Genomic DNA, 16,525 nt, shown 5'->3' on the forward strand with positions numbered 1-16,525 from the left:
CCTCGGCCTCTGCAGGGTGGCATGGCGCGAGGGTGCGCTTTGGGAAACAGTTGGTGGATTATTCGGTCTGGCCCTGCCTCTACCCCTGGCCACCGCACTGCCTCTTGCAACCTGCCCTGCTGCTGCCCGTGCCTCCCCCTCTGAAGACCTGTCCTGTGTAGGCGTTGCACACCAGGTGGGGTCAGTCACCTCATCGTCCTGCTGCTCTTCCTCCGAATCCTCTGTGCGCTGCTCCCTCGGACTTACTGCCCTTACTACTACCTCACTGCAAGACAACTGTGTCTCATCGTCATCGTCCTCCTCACACACAGAAAGTTCTTGAGACAGTTGGCTGAAGTCCCCAGCCTCTTCCCCCGGACCCCGGGAACTTTCGAATGGTTGGGCATCAGTGACGATAAACTCCTCTGGTGGGAGAGGAACCACTCCTGCCCAATCTAAGCAGGGGCCCGAGAACAGTTCCTGGGAGTGTTCCCGCTCCTGAGCAGGTGTCATTGTAGTGGAGTGAGGAGGCTGGGAGGAAGGAGGAGCAGCAGACAGAGGATTCTGATTTGCAGCAGTGGACGGCGCAGAACTGCAGGTGGACGATAGGTTGCTCGAAGCACTTTCTGCCTTCCAGGACAGGACCTGCTCACACTGCTCATTTTCTAATAACCGTCTTCCGCGTGGACCCATTAATTGGGCGATGAATGTGGGGACGCCAGAAACGTGCCTCTCTCCTAATCGTGCAGCAGTCGGCTGCGACACACCTGGATCAGGAGCTCGGCCTGTGCCCACACCCTGACTTGGCCCTCCGCGTCCTCGGCCGCGTCCACGTCCTCTAGGCCTACCCCTACCCCTCAGCATGCTGTATTACCAGTGATTTGATTTCACAGGCAGGAAATAAATTGGCGCAAGACTGCAGGCCAAATATAATTTTTTCCCTTTTTTGAAAACGAAAGGCCCCACTGCCTCTATTGAATGAATAATCTAAGTTTAATAACTGTGCTGTGTCCCTGCTAATGTGTCACAGAACTTGAGTGTAGCAGAGTTATTAACTCTGGCAGAGCAGGTATTTTTTTCCCAATTAAGGAAAGCAAATGGCGAAGCCAGCAGTAAACCGTAGCTGGGTGCGTCTGATTTTTTAACGTTGTACACGCAGCTCACACGTGTCCACAGCCCTTAGGACGGACAGAGGCAGGACAAATAGATTTCGTTTCCCTTTTTTTACACCAAAAGGACTCACTGCGTATATTCAATGAACATGAGAAGTTTAATAACTGTGCTGTGTCCCTGCTAATGTGTCACAGAACTTGAGGGTAGCAGAGTTATTAACTCTGGCAGAGCAGGTATTTTTTTCCCAATTAAGGAAAGCAAATGGTGAAGCCAGCAGTAAACCGTAGCTGGGTGCATCTGATTTTTTAACGTTGTACACGCAGCTCACACGTGTCCACAGCCCTTAGGACGGACAGAGGCAGGACAAATAGATTTTGTTTCCCTTTTTTTACACCAAAAGGACCCACTGCGTATATTCAATGAATAATAACTGTGTTCTGGCCCTGCCTACACAATTCTTTCCCTGTGGTATCAATGGAGGGTGCAATGCTCTGCAGAGGCGATTTTGAGAAAAAAAAAAAATGCAGCACAGCTAACAGCAGCCAGCACAGTACTGCACATGGTTAAATATGGCCCTAGAAAGGACCGTTGAGGTTCTTGAAGGCTACACTCACTCCTAACACTCTCCCTGCCTATCCAACACTTCTGTCCCTAATGCCGGGTGCAACGCTCTGCAGAGGCGATTTTGAGGAAAAAAAAAAAGGCACTGCTAACAGCAGCCAACACACAGGTATTACTGGCCCTAATAAGGACCTTTGGGGTTCTTGAAGCCTACACTAACTGCTATTTCTCTCCCTACAGCAGCTCCGGTACCAGCAGCACTGTCCCTCATCTAACTCACAAGGCATCTGAGGCGAGCCGCGGGAGGGGCCGACTTTTATATTCGGGTGACATCTGATCTTCCCAGCCACTCACAGCAGGGGGGTGGTATAGGGCTTGAACGTCACAGGGGGAAGTTGTAATGCCTTCCCTGTCTTTCAATTGGCCAGAAAAGCGCGCTAACGTCTCAGGGAAGGAAGTGAAAGTAACCGGAACACCGCATGGTGTTCGTTACGAATAACGAACATCCCGAACACCCTAATATTCGCACGAATATTAAGCTCGGACGAATACGTTCGCTCATCTCTATTCTTTAGTGTCTTTATGTATAATATAACAAAACAAGATTATTAAACTTAATTTAGTCATGGACAATGAGTGAATTCTGTGTATGTACAGCACAGTAAGCACAGAGCCCATTGTCTTGTCTCAGTGATATTTTTGAAAATGAATAAATCTACTGCCATCCATATGGTTTGTCTACATGATCTCAAACAACACTCTTCATGGACTGTTCAGGATTGCAATTTTCCACTCAGAAACTGTTCTATCCTCTAAATAGATTGATGCTATAGTAAATCTTTAACCATTGTAGCAACCCGGGGATCATTCGCTCACATCACAGGTAGAGACTAGAGATGAGCGAGCATACTCGTCCGAGCTTGATACTCGTTCGAGTATTAGCGTGTTCGAGATGCTCGTTACTCGTAACGAGCACCACGCGGTGTTCGGGTTACTTTCATTTTCTTCCCAGAGAAATTTGCGTGCTTTTCTGGCCAATAGAAAGACAGGGAAGGCATTACAACTTCCCCCTGCAACGTTCAAGCCCTATACCACCCCCCTGCAGTGAGTGGCTGGGGAGATTAGGTGTCACCCGAGTATTAAAATCTGCCCCTCCCGCGGCTCGCCACAGATGCATTCTGACATTAGTTCAGGGAAAGTGGTATCTTGGTGGAGCTGCTATAGGGAGAGTGTTAGGAGTATTTTAGGTTTCAAGAACCCCAACGGTCCTTCTTAAAGGAGATGTCTCGAGGAAGCATTGAATTTTTTTTTTTGCCCAGTCCCCCTAATTAAGCATACATTACTAATCCCCCTTGTAAATGACTTTTCTAGCTGGTTTGTACTTACCGTTCCAGCGTTTCAGCAACTTATAAAAGTTTCCCCAAGATGGCCGCCGGCTCTTTTCCCGTCGCTTGCTGCAGCCCGACGTGCGCGCTCCCGAGACGCTACCAGCTGTGTCTCCATGGCAACCAGACGCCCCGCAGCCGCCAACCAGTCACCCACCGCCAGGCAGCAGGTAACCGGCGCTAGCCCCCGGCTCCCCAGCGCTACGCTCCCGGCTCCCCAGCGCAACGCTCCCGGCTCCCCAGCGCTACGCTCCCGGCTCCCCAGCGCTAGACCCTGACAACAGACGAAGGCCCCGGAGCCCAGCGCTAGGTTCCGGAGCCCAGGTGAAGGCCCTGGAGCCCAGCGCTAGGTTCCGGAGCCTAGCGCTAGGTTCCGGAACCCAGCGCTGTGGCCCGGGACCTTCACCTGTTAGAGAAGATCACCCCCCGACCCATCACTTACCTGGGCGGCTTCTCGGGGCTGCTGGGCTGGGCTGGGCTTCTCTGCTGGGCAGCTCCAGTTTCTGCACCTTCCTCTAACAGAGGATGGTACAGAATGGCCGCTCCAGCGCGCTCCCGAGCAGTGACAGCTCGTCTGCGCATGCGCAGAAGAGCTGTAGCGGGGAGCACACTGAAGCGGCTCGTGCTGAAAGGAGAAGACCGGACTGCGCAAGCGCGTCTAAAAAAGCAAGCTGCCAGCGAATTTAGACGGAACCATGGAGACGAGGACGCTAGCAACGGAGCAGGTAAGTGGAATAACTTCTGTATGGCTCATATTTAATGCACGATGTATATTACAAAGTGCATTAATATGGCCATACGGAAGTGTATAACCCCACTTGGTTTCACGAGACAACCCCTTTAAGGCCATAAATCTTCTCTATATGCGCTCAATGGGGCCGGCCGCAGCAGCGCCGACCCCATTGAGAACATATAGAAGACAAATCCTTCTTCTCTGCCACAGCTGTAACAGCTGTGGCAGAGAAGAACGATGTTTGCCCATTGAATTCAATGGAACCAGCAATACAGCAGGTTCCACTGAAGGCAATGGGCTGCCGGCGAGCGCGGGGATGAATTGTCGGGAAGGGGTTAAATATATAAGCCCTTCCCTGCAATTCATCCAGAAATGTGTTACAATAAAAATATATACCGGCGTATAAGGCGACGGGGCGTATAAGACGACCCCCCAACTGTCACCTTATACGCCGGCAATACAGTGGAGCAAAGAATAAAAATCATTACTTACTTCTTCTGACATTCTGCAGCGCTGCTGCAGGCTGTCGCTCCCTCCTAGTTCCCGGCAGAGCATTGATTTCTCTACGAAGAAACAGAAACACACGTGCCTTCAGCCAATCACAGCCAATGACAATGATGTCATTGAATGGCTGTGATTGGCTGTGTTTCTGGAGGCGGGGATTTCAAGCCCTGCGTCCAGAAAGTAATGTTCTGCCGTGGACCAGGAGGGAGCGACAGCCTGCAGGAGCAGCGTAGAACGTCAGAAGAAGTGAGTAATGATTTTTATTCATTGCTCCACTGTATTGCCGGCGTATAAGGTGACAGTTGGGGGGTCGTCTTATACGCCCCGTCGCCTTATACGCCGGTATATATTTTTATTGTAACACATTTCTGGATGAATTGCAGGGAAGGGCTTATATATTTAACCCCTTCCCAACAATTCATCCTGCGATCGCCGGCAGCCCATTGCTTTCAGTGGAACCTGCTGTATTGCTGGCTCCATTGAATTCAATGGGCAAACATCGTTCTTCTCTGCCACAGCTGTTACAGCTATGGCAGAGGAGAACGATCTTTACGCTGACAGTGCGGGGGGGGGGGGCCCACTCTTGCCGCTATTGTGGCTTAATAGTGGGACCTGGGAACTTGAGATGCAGCCCAACATGTAGCCCCTCGCCTGCCCTATCCGTTGCTGTGTCGTTCCCATCACTTTCTCTAATTGCCCAGATTTTCACAAACGAAAACCTTAGCGAGCATCGGCGATATACAAAAATGCTCGGGTCGCCCATTGACTTCAATGGGGTTCGTTACTCAAAACGAACCCTCTAGCATTGCGAAAATTTCGTCCCGAGTAACGAGCACCCGAGCATTTTGGTGCTCGCTCATCTCTTCTAGAGACCAATGGGTTACACTCCAAATTCCTATTTATTTTTACTTTCACAGCAATATCATCTTGCTTCAGCACAGCACTTCAGTAAATAAACTTAAATGCCCTTTTGTTTCATAAAGTTCAATAAACAGTCCAACTATGGTTCTCACCTACTCTCTAGGGTAGCTTCACCCAGTTGTATTCAGCTCAGGACTCACTCTGCTTTCCACAGGAAGGTTTTAACTCAACTTTCCCGAGGCACACGAATAGTCTCTTTAGTGTTCAGGTCTCTCTCCAGACCTCTTGATTTCAGTCCAGGTCTCCCCTGGATTTGTCTCAGGCTCTCACAGCCCAGGTCCCTCTCACTGGACCTGTCTCTGGCTTGCAGCCCACTTCACCTCTGACTGTAGCAGGAACAAACACCTTTATCCTACTTACTGACCCCACCTGTGGGTGTTTTCCCCTTGTCTCAGGCACCAGACTGCCTGTCTGTTGCCCCCTACAGGCCATTCTCTGAAGTGTACCTCTAAACCATATAGAAATTTTCACTTGAGCACTTTATCCCCTAGAGTAGCTTCAGATTGCCACATGGAGAGCCATGTGGTAAGCACACTTTCCATAGGAAATTTACTTCCAAGTGAAAAATCCAGCAAGCGCAGGCAGTATGTAAGGACAGTGCTGTTGCAAAATCAAAGACCGTGTCATTGACAATGACAATGTTCCAAGCAAGAGAAACAAATCTGTTGGTGAATTAAATGGTAGAAATGACATTGGACTGTACAGACGTTTAAATCTTTCCCTCATAATTATCTTGGTTCTGAGATGATCAATGATATGGCCAGTGCATGTGCAATGTACCAACAAGTGTCTCAAGAGCAGGAATCATCAAATTCAAAGCTTTTCATACTGTGAGGTGAGCCTCATTGTGACTGCAGCAGTCTCTGTTTGGCCACCTATAGTTTGTTTCTTGTTGCTGGGCTCTGATTTCTTAGACTCTGGTTCTTCAGTTATTCTTAGTACTTTTCCTGATTGCAACTCATGGCTACACCTTTCTACATTCCTGCCTAGACCCATGGATCCTTTGTCTGGCACCTAAAGTATTAGTTCTGATTCTTACCCAATGCTGGAGACATAGATTGTGGAGATTGCAGACACTGTGTCTGCAGATCTGCCAGCCTGTTTGTGAAGGGAGCATTCTGTGAAGATAACCCCTCCCACACAGCCCTTTCCCTATGTCCTAGTATCCCAGTAACTATAGAAACTCAGTGCCTAGCAACAGGCAGTGGATTGCAGATGGGCTGGAAGGGAGACCACTAGAGGTAGCCACTTCAAACTTGTTTTTAGTGATAAAACAAAAACATTTTTAATTAAAGTATATTACAAGATTGATGAGACACAGGCTATTACATGAGAATACGTTGTCTGAAAAGTTGATGCCCCTTTAAGTCCATACGCCAGGGGCCATTATTTTCTTAAGTGTTATAATCCGTAGTAAACAGCCTATACTTTTTACAGAATTGTGGTCAGAAAGAGAGCTAGAGTTCTATATAAAACAAAGGAAGGTGTGACAACTGTCACGTCTGACTTATGACTAGTTAGTTTAAGAGACCTGAGCTACAACAGTGTGGCAGATAGCACATTGACCAAATTACACATTGTTCTGCCCAATCAGTCATTGTTGTTTTTGAGCTCAACTGAGTTTATCTGATTAGTTGAGAAGATTGTTCTACTGCCTGCAGGCTACATAATTAATACACGGAGGAGACTCAGTATCATATCTTCCAGTTTAGACATGTTAGTGTATTCATAGCTTAATTGAGTATGTTATCAGTAATTCTATTTGTGAATGTGATATTGCCATACAGTACAGAGCAACTCTTACAATTTTTATGAAAGTCAGCTCTAGAGGAATAAAAAGCTTAACTTTATACATTAGCAGCTACTGGATTCTATTGTTGGATTATTTTATTTTTTGGTTATTCAAGTCACAGCCATACATAGGATTCACTAGATAATATCAAGCTGATTTAATCAAAAGGTCATATTTTATCGGACACCTCTCTCCAATACTCCATGCACTAGAAGTATATTGTATTCTAGTAGTGATATTTAGAAATGACTCTTTTGGACCTAATATACCTTCTCTATTAAAATTCTGCTTGACATGTAAAAAAAATTAAGTGCTCGATTGATCTGTAATAGCGATGAGCGAGCACGCTCGGTAAAGTCAGTTACTCAAGCGAGCATCGCTCATCTCAAGTAACTGCCTTCTCGTTTGAGCCTGCTCAGGGGGTCAGCGGGGGTCGGGGGCGGCGGAGAGCGGGTGGGGGGGAGATGGAGAGAGATCTTTCTCTCTCTCCCCCCACCCCCCGCTACCCCCTGCCGCCCCCCACTCACCCCTGCTGCCTCCCCGAGCACGCTCGGACGAGAAGGCAGTTACTCGAGAAGAGCGATGCTCGCTCGAGTAACTGACCATACCAAGCGTGCTCGTTCATCTCTAATCTGTAACTATTTTTGGCACAATTCCTATAGATAGGGTTAAAGTGAAAAAGAAAAGTCAAGTGATAAATATGCGTCATACACTAATTTAGTTAAAATAGTGTTTTTAATCCATGTAGAACAAACAATCACATAGCAGGTGAAGAACTACTGTAATGAAGTAATACTGATAGATTCACCAATCTTTTTTATATCTGCAAGTGTCTCCTGTATCAGGCACTTTGATTTGGGAGAATTTGGTGTATTAGAGCAGTGTTTCTCAACTCCAGTCCTCAGGGACCCCAACAGGTCATGTTGTGAGGATATCCTATAGTAAGAACACCCGTGACAATGTCCGAGGCGCTGGCAATAATTACATCACCTGTGCAACACTGAGGAAATACTGAAAATAGACCTGTTGGGGTCCCTGAGAACTGGAGTTGAGAAACACTGGATTAGAGCAGATGTTTAATTGGGCATATTGACAAGCAGGGCTCATCAGAATTCACACCTGCATGGTGGGGACTTTGATCTTATCTGCTTCTTTTGGGACAAACAAAAAAGCCTTTGTTGTGTGATAGCAAAATGTGTCTGTCGCCCAAGATTCCATTGTCCCCCTGCAACCCCAGTACACATTTTCAATGACTGCCTGTCTGGATCTCCAAACACTGAGATGAAACAAAGAAAAAGTTAACAACTATGATTAACCTGCGAATGTTATGCAGACACGAGGCATATCTTTGAATCCGGAAGCATTCCATGAAAATAATTCATTCACTTTCTTTGCTATTCGATCCACATAAGATGTGGAATTGCACACCCATTAGACGAATAATATGGTGCTTGATGTCTAATCATAGGTACATTCATGCTACAAAATGTGATGATCATAATTTCCCTCCTGGATCACCTCCTGTGTAAATGTTAAAGAAATATAAAATTGGGTTTCCATCCGGTAGATCAGCGCATCCACTTAGCCATCCTCTTCTTGATGTTACAAGGATGATGTCAGAGGCATGGCTTGAAGAGCTTTAAAACCTCTGCAATCCAATTTTGGATTCAGGGTTTCCTAGGGGGCTTTCACTTTCTGCCATTATATAAAGGTGCCATCTGCTGGCTAGAGCCAGTACAGTGGTATGGGACGTTCTGGAGAGGCCCCTGACAACAGAGCGGCCAGCAATGTACAGTAGGAATACCCTGCCGGACATCTTCTGACATCAGAGCTGTACAGCTTTCAATCAGAATGTTGTCAGACGTCAGACAGTGAATTGGAAAGGGTTAAAACTAAAGGGGAGGTCTACCCCATTGTCAGACCCAGGAGTTGTATCTGATGCAGGACTGTCCATCTTTCTGTGGGCTCCTCCCAAGCGGGACTATTTGAATTAACCCCGTAGACTGGTATTTTCTATTGCTTTATTCATTTTAGCTTTAATAACTTTTTTTGTGTATTTTGTATGTTCCTTCCCTTTTGTAAATTACTCTATTTATTTAAGCACTGCTAGCCTTTTTAGAATAAAGTTTAAAATTTATTTGAAGGCAAACATGCCCCGCTTCACATATCTCACAGTATATAACAAGCTTGCTAATTAGTTTTAAAAATTCAATGTCTTATGTTGACTATACATATCTAATAGAAAGACAACCATGACCAAACACTTGTGGCAAAACAAAGAAATGAGCATGTTGAAATGCAATACGTATTAGTTTGTGGCATAAATGTAATGTCTTTGAGCAGCTTTACCTTTGTTTTCATAAGGTGCAGAGTGGTCCTGGCAAACATCCACTTTTTTTTATATAACATGTACGGTATTAGTGTTTCTTGACGCCACCAGAAGCTAGGGGTTTGACAGGGGGAACACCCCTCTCACACTCCCAGATCCCGATTGGCGTCATTCATCAAGGAGCTTGAAGGTCCTTAAACAGCGTTTAGCAGCTTCTTTTAGCCAATAGTAATAATAATAATAATAAACTTTATTTGTATAGCGCCAACATATTTCGCAGCGCTTACATAGACAGGGGGAATACAGAAAGACAAAATACAAAAATTACAGAACCACGGTTACATAGTAATCAGTTGATGGAAACAATAGGGGTGAGGGTCCTGCTCCAACGAGCTTACATACTACGAATAGTGGGGTGATACAGAAGGTAAAGGGGCTGGAGATGTGCACAGTATGGTGAGGTGGAGAGTGAGCGATGTTATACACATAGACAATGGTCAGACATTTAGCTGTATGACGGCAGAAACGGTATGACTGCAGGAGCGGTTTATGATGGCTAGCAGGGATTGCAGTCAATAGATCAGGGAGCATGTAATCAGGCGGCGTACAGAGGAGTTTGTTTAGGGAATGCGGTATGCTTCCCTGAAGAGGTGCGCTTTTAGAGCACGCCTGAAGTTCTGCGAGTCCTGGATTGCTCGGGTCGCCTTTGGTAGTGCGTTCCAGAGGACCGGTGCTGCTCTGGAGCAGTCTTGGAGGCGGGAATGAAAAGTTCAAATTAAAGGGGCGCGCAGTCTGGTTTCGTTAGCAGAGCGAAGACCCCGGGCTGGGTGATGGATTGAGATGAGGGGGGCAATATAGGGGGGTGCTGCGCTATGGAGGGCTTTGTGGATGAAGGTAGCAAGTTTAAATTGAATTCTCTATTTAACGGGCAGCCAATGCAGTGACTGTCACAGGGCAGAGGCGTCCGAGTAGCAGCTGGACAAGAAGATGAGCCTGGCTGCCGCATTCAGGATGGATTGGAGAGGGTAGAGTCTGGTGCAGGGGAGGCCGATCAGCAACGAGTTGCAATAATCGAGCCGGGAGTGGATGAGGGCAGCAGTAAGCGGTTTTAACATGTCCACAGTGATAAAAGAGCGGATTCTTGCGATGTTCTTGAGTTGCAGTTGACATGTTCAGGCCAGAGATTGGATGTAGGGGGTAAATGATAGATCAGAGTCGAATATGACCCCAAAGCAGCGGGCATGTTGTCTAGGAGTTATGGTGGCGCCACACACTGAGATGAAGATGTCAGGATGAGGTCGGTTAGTGGAAGGAGGAAATACCAGTAAGTCAGTTTTAGAGAGGTTTAGTTTTAGGTAGAGAGAGGACATAGTGTTAGAGACAGCGGACAGACAGTCAGTGATGTTTTGGAGGAAAGGTGCAGAGATGTCACGGGAAGAGGTGTATAGCTGGGTATCGTCAGCATACAGGTGGTATTGGAGGCCAAATCTCCTGATGGTTTGTCCAATAGGAGCTGTGTAGATAGAGAAAAGAAGGGGGCCGAGGACCGAGCCCTGGGGGACCCCAACAGCAAGGGAAAGAGGGGAGGTAGAGCCAGCAAAGGAGACACTGAAAGAGTGGTCAGATAGGTAGAAGGAGAACCAGGAGAGAGCAGTGTCCTTTAGGCCAATGGAGCGAAGCATACCGAGGAGAAGTTTGTTGTCATCAGTGTCAAATGCTGCGGAAAGGTCGAGGAGGATCAGTAGGGAATAATCGTCCCACGATTTGGCTGTCAGTAGGTCATTGGATACCCTTGTAAGGGCAGTTTCTGTCGAGTGCTGAGGTCGGAAGCCAGACTGTAGAGGGTCTAGGAGAGAGTGCTCTGATAGATAGCTTACAAGGCGGGAGTAAACCAGGCATTCTAGTAGTTTGGTAGTAGTAGTAGGTGTCCAGTGGGAGTTTTGGCAGTCGCTTTGGGGGACGCAGTTGGGTCCCTGAAGTGCCTTGCCAGGTCTCCTCCTGCTGCTGGCAGTCACTTTGGGGTATGCAGTTGGGTCCCTGAAGTGCCCTGCCAGGTCTCCTCCTCCTCCTGCTGCTCTTTGCCACCGCACGCTGTACGTTACTGTCCTCCACAGCTGTACCCTCCCTGCTGTCCTGATGCAGTGTGCTGGGGAAGCACGGAGTGTATCGCGCTGCTGGCCGTGCTGCTGTATGTCTGCACGGCCTGTGTGAGTTACGGGAGGGCCGGTACTCTGTGCTCCCTGCTGGGTACTGCTATGTGTCACACATGTGGCAAGGGGCAGTGGAGCGGCTTCTGTGCCGTTGCAGGCAAGCAGCCTACACAGCACTCTCTCTGCAGCGAGTAATGGGCAAGGTGCTCAGCGCAGCTATACAGAGCGGGCTGCCGGCTTCTGCTCCGCCGCCGGGGAATGAGGGTTTCTGCAGGGGAAATTCTGAGCAGCAGTGGTGGCCGTCAAAGCACAGACGTGCAGTCCACAGTTCTTTACTAAAGCACTTCCAGCTGCAGTATTATTATTGTGGGCTTCCAGGACCTTGAGGAAACTAAGCTGTGCAGCCAATCAACATCAGGGGGCGTCACATCCCCTGCCAATCTTGACTCCACCAGTACTTACTGGTGCCATCAAGATACACTACTACCAATATGTACTTAGTATTGTAGTGGCCCAGTACATCTATCCTGGCCCCCTTCATAAATGTCATATATGTAATGTCATGTGTTGGTGCATGGTGGAAAAGTGTCTTGTCATTCTGTTATGTTTATTGCACAGCTGCAGCAAATGAGGAGTTACGTGTTTGCATGAGCCTGAGAGATGCTTGCAATGTATCAATTTGTCTTGTCACGTGGTATGACTAAGAATATAAATAGGAGTGTGTGAAAAGCAGTTCAGTGGAGTCTTCATTTCTTCTGGGTTCCTGAGAGAGAGTGCCAGACACATGGGGGTACCTTCAGCTCCCATGTGGTGAAGAATTGAGGAGGAAGAGCGGTTCCTGACTACCTGTGTGACAGCAACCATGGCAGAGTGAGTTCCTTGAGAGAGAGAGAGAGAGAGAGAGAGAGAGAGAGAGCGTGAGCAAGAGAGGGTGCATTCAGCCAGGCCTAGTGCAGAGGTACTCTGTGATTATTTTTCCTACGTGGCCGTCCTGAAGCTTGGGATCACCACGTAGAGGTACACCCATTTGTTTTTCACATCCGGAGGTCCTGAAGTCTGGGATCACTGGGTGGAGGTACACCCATTTGCTTTTCCAATCCAGCCATCCTGAAGTCTGGGATCACCTAAGTCTTCTGCTTTACCTGCACTGCCAATTCTATGTAAACTGTACCATATGCAGGAACTTCTGTTTAATAAAGTTTTTTGCCTGGTCCTGACCATTCCCAGGAACCTGAAATATGTTACTCTTGTCTGTGGCTCCATTATTTACTGCTGAGGGTCATACCGGTGGGTAACGGAACTGTGACATTACCCATGACATCTGCTATCCCTGTTCTCCAGTTTATTGGGCATCCCTATCCTAGGGGTGTCGGGAAGAGGCCCAGCACTGCTCTGGCCAAGGCTATGTGTGTCCCTTCAGGTGGGAACCTGGTAAGTGCCACCGTGACAAGTGACCACTCTACCCTCCCAGCTCCTCAACGTGTGCCTTGTGTCTGGGGTCACCCTACGGGATGCTGCAGTATCACATTTTCAGTATATTATGTATTCACCCTTTGACTTTAATAGAAATGTTTTTTTTTTATAAATCTGAAGGAGTATTTTACATTCTTCTTGTATACCCAAAGTTAAGTCTTAGGTGTTGGGTAGTACATGTTCAGCTTCTCTTGATGCAAGAAATTCCAAACAATCAATGGTATTGAGGTTGGACTCCAGAAGTGGTTGGTCATTTGGTATTAAAAGACCAGCAGTTTCTTTGGTTGCTAAGTTTTGATTAAAGATTGGTGAACCAAATTTGTAGAACCTGAATTTGGGCCATACCTCAGGCAGTTAATTTCTGCTGAACCAAAAGTTTATAAAAGCCCCAAAACTAGTAATACAAAATGTGGGAGAGTGCTTCACAGATGGAGATTCTTCAGACTCACTCAGTGTGGGTGCCTGCATCCTGAAAGAGCAACCGGGCGCCTCACCTGTGGTCCTCTGTATAAATAATGGTCAGCTGATTCCTATGCTGGAGGCATTTGCTTGGTCAGGGGAGAGCTGCAGGAATAACGGGGGCCTCACAATGGGGAATACTCCCCCTTTATATAGAATATAGAAATAAAAAAACAGTTACGAAAAATCCCACGCTCATAAGACAGCTCAAAACATTTATTCAGTTAATAAACAAGACTACTGTTTGGGTAATAAATGACACTTACTTTGAAGGAGGGGCCATGTCAGCTGATGACATGCAGGCAGTCCCGGCCACCGCTACTGGAGAGACAGATGCCAAGAAAATATGCTGTAATCGATGAAAGGTAAAACCTATTTAAAGACATCATGTATAACATATATGGTCGGCTTTAAAAGGATGCGTTGTTGCACCGGGAAGCGTAAACTTTTGTTTACGAATAATAAAGAAGCTTTTTGTTCATCTACTATTGGTCGGAGTATTGTAGCAATACCACCACTGCTACACGAAGTGTTGACACTAGGAGGGGGCTTATGTTGGATCACACCTCCCTCCTTCAAAGTAAGTGTCACTTATTTCTCAAACGGTAGTCATTTTGTACTATCTGAATCAATGTTTTGAGCTGTGCTATGAGCACGGGACTTTTTGTAACTTTTTTTTATTACTATATTCCAAAACTAGTAATGAATGACAGTGGTGGTTATTATAGATTTCAAAGTAATTTTGACTGAACTGAAATCTTCGACGAAATTTGCCGAACCGGCTGGTTCGAATTCTTCAAAAGTTTGCTCATCTTTAGCCTTGATCTGTACAATATGCTTGAGGTATTAAGATAGTTTGTATTTATCAGCATTTGTAATGTCTTTACCCAAAAATACATTACCAAATTCAGGTGTTGTTACACATCTCCACATTTGCACTGATTCTCCTCTTTTCTTAACTGATAGCTGTAGACAAATTCTGAGAAATCAGATTTCTCCTGTGGGTGTATCATCTATGGAATCTCATCTGTCAGACATTTCGTTGCCCCACCGAGGAGCATACCCTGTTTAAGTAGGGTAATCATTAGAGATGAGCGAGCATACTCGTCCGAGCTTGATACTTGTTCGAGTATTAGGGTACTCGAGATGCTCGTTACTCGAGACGAGCACCACGCGGTGCTCGAGTCACTTTCATTTTCTTCCCAGAAAATTTTGCGCCGTTTTCTGGCCAATAGCAACACAGGGAAGGCATTACAACTTCCCCCTTTAAAGTTCCAGCCCTATCCCACCCCCCTGCAGTGAGTGGCTGGGGAGATCAGGTGCCACCTGAATATATAAACTGGGGCTGCCCGCAGCTCGCCACAGATGCATGCTGAGAGACATTAGGGAAAGTGCCGTCTTGCTGTAGCTGCTATAGGAAGAGTGTTAGGCTGTTATATTCATCTTCAAGAACCCCAGCGGTCCTTCTTAGGGCCACATCTGACCGTGTGCAGTACTGTTGAGGCTGCTTTTAGCAGTTTTGCAAATTTTTTTTTTTTGTATATCGGGCGTGCAGACCATAGCGTCCTCAGTATGCAGTCATTTTACTGAGTATAGGGGCAGTACTGGTGAGGCAGGGACAGTGGTACAGGGAAAGAGGTATACTGGCAGTGGGCTTTTTCAAAAAAATTGGAAAAAAATCTTTGGCCTGCCTGTGACCGTGTTCAGTTTACTGCGTGTCTGCTGGGGGTAGTAGTCGCTCACTTATTACCCAGCTAGGTGTTACTGCAGCCTTGCACATAATTTTGTTCTGGCTGCACTGTGCTTTCAATAACCACAGTCATCCTCCAACAGGGAAATCCATATACAGGCTATATAGGCAGTGGGCTTTTTCCCCCAAATTGGGAAAAAATACTATATTTGGGCTGCCTGTGACCGTCTTTAGTTTACTGCGTGTCTGCTGGGGGTAGTAGTCGCTAATTAATACCCAGCCTTGCGCATAATTTTGTTCTGGCTGCACTGTGCTTTCAATAACCACAGTCATCCTCCAACAGGGAAATCTATATACAGGCTATATAGGCAGTGGGCTTTTTCCCCAAAATTGGGAAAAAATACTATATTTGGGCTGCCTGTGACCGTCTTAAGTTTACTGTGTGTCTGCTGGGGGTAGTAGTCGCTAATTAATACCCAGCCTTGCGCATAATTTTGTTCTGGCTGCACTGTGCTTTCAATAACCACAGTCATCCTCCAACAGGGAAATCCATATACAGGCTATATAGGCAGTGGGCTTTTTCCCCAAAATTGGGAAAAAATACTATATTTGGGCTGCCTGTGACCGTCTTCAGTTTACTGCGTGTCTGCTGGAGGTAGTAGTCGCTCATTATTACCCAGCTAAGCGTTACAGCAGGCTTGCGCATAATTGTTTCCTGGCTCTGCTGTGTCCGTTACATGATCGGCGACATCCCTCCAGAGGGAAAGAGTATACATAATGTACGCTGCATTAGGTGTCTGTCTGGTTTTTCACATCACCCTTTTAAAAAATTGAAGCAAAATACTTAAGGCCTACCACTGCCCTTTGGCCACTTGACTGGTTCTACCCTGTGAATTCCAGTAGCTCAGTCATACGCACCTAGGTCTCACTACAGGCTTGCGCATAATTGTTTCCTGGCTCTGCTGTGCGTTCCGTAAGCGAAGTTAGCCTCCAACCACAGGCCAATAAGCGGCACATTTAATTACAACGTTCTGTTTCTGCTCTACTCATAATACACCATGCTGAGGGGTAGGGGTAGGCCTAAAGGACGTGGACGCGGGCGAGGACGCGGAGGCCCAAGTCAGGGTGTGGGCACAGGCCGAGCTCCGGTCCAGGTGTATCGCTGCCGACTGCTGCGGGATTAGGAGAGAGGCAAGTTTCTGGGGTCCCCAGATTCATCTCACAATTAATGGGTCCACGCGGTAGACCTTTATTAGAAACTGAGCAGTGTGAGCAGGTCCTGTCGTGGATGGCAGAAAGTGCATCCAGCAATCTATCGACCACCCAGTCTTCTACGCCGTCCACAGCTGCAACTCTGAATCCACTGGCTGCTGCTCCTCCTTCCTCCCAGCCTCCTCACTCCATGAAAATGACACATTCTGAGGAGCAGGCAGACT

The sequence above is a fragment of the Eleutherodactylus coqui genome, chromosome 1, assembly GCF_035609145.1.
Source record: "Eleutherodactylus coqui strain aEleCoq1 chromosome 1, aEleCoq1.hap1, whole genome shotgun sequence".
In the NCBI taxonomy this organism is placed as follows: Eukaryota; Metazoa; Chordata; class Amphibia; order Anura; family Eleutherodactylidae; genus Eleutherodactylus; species Eleutherodactylus coqui.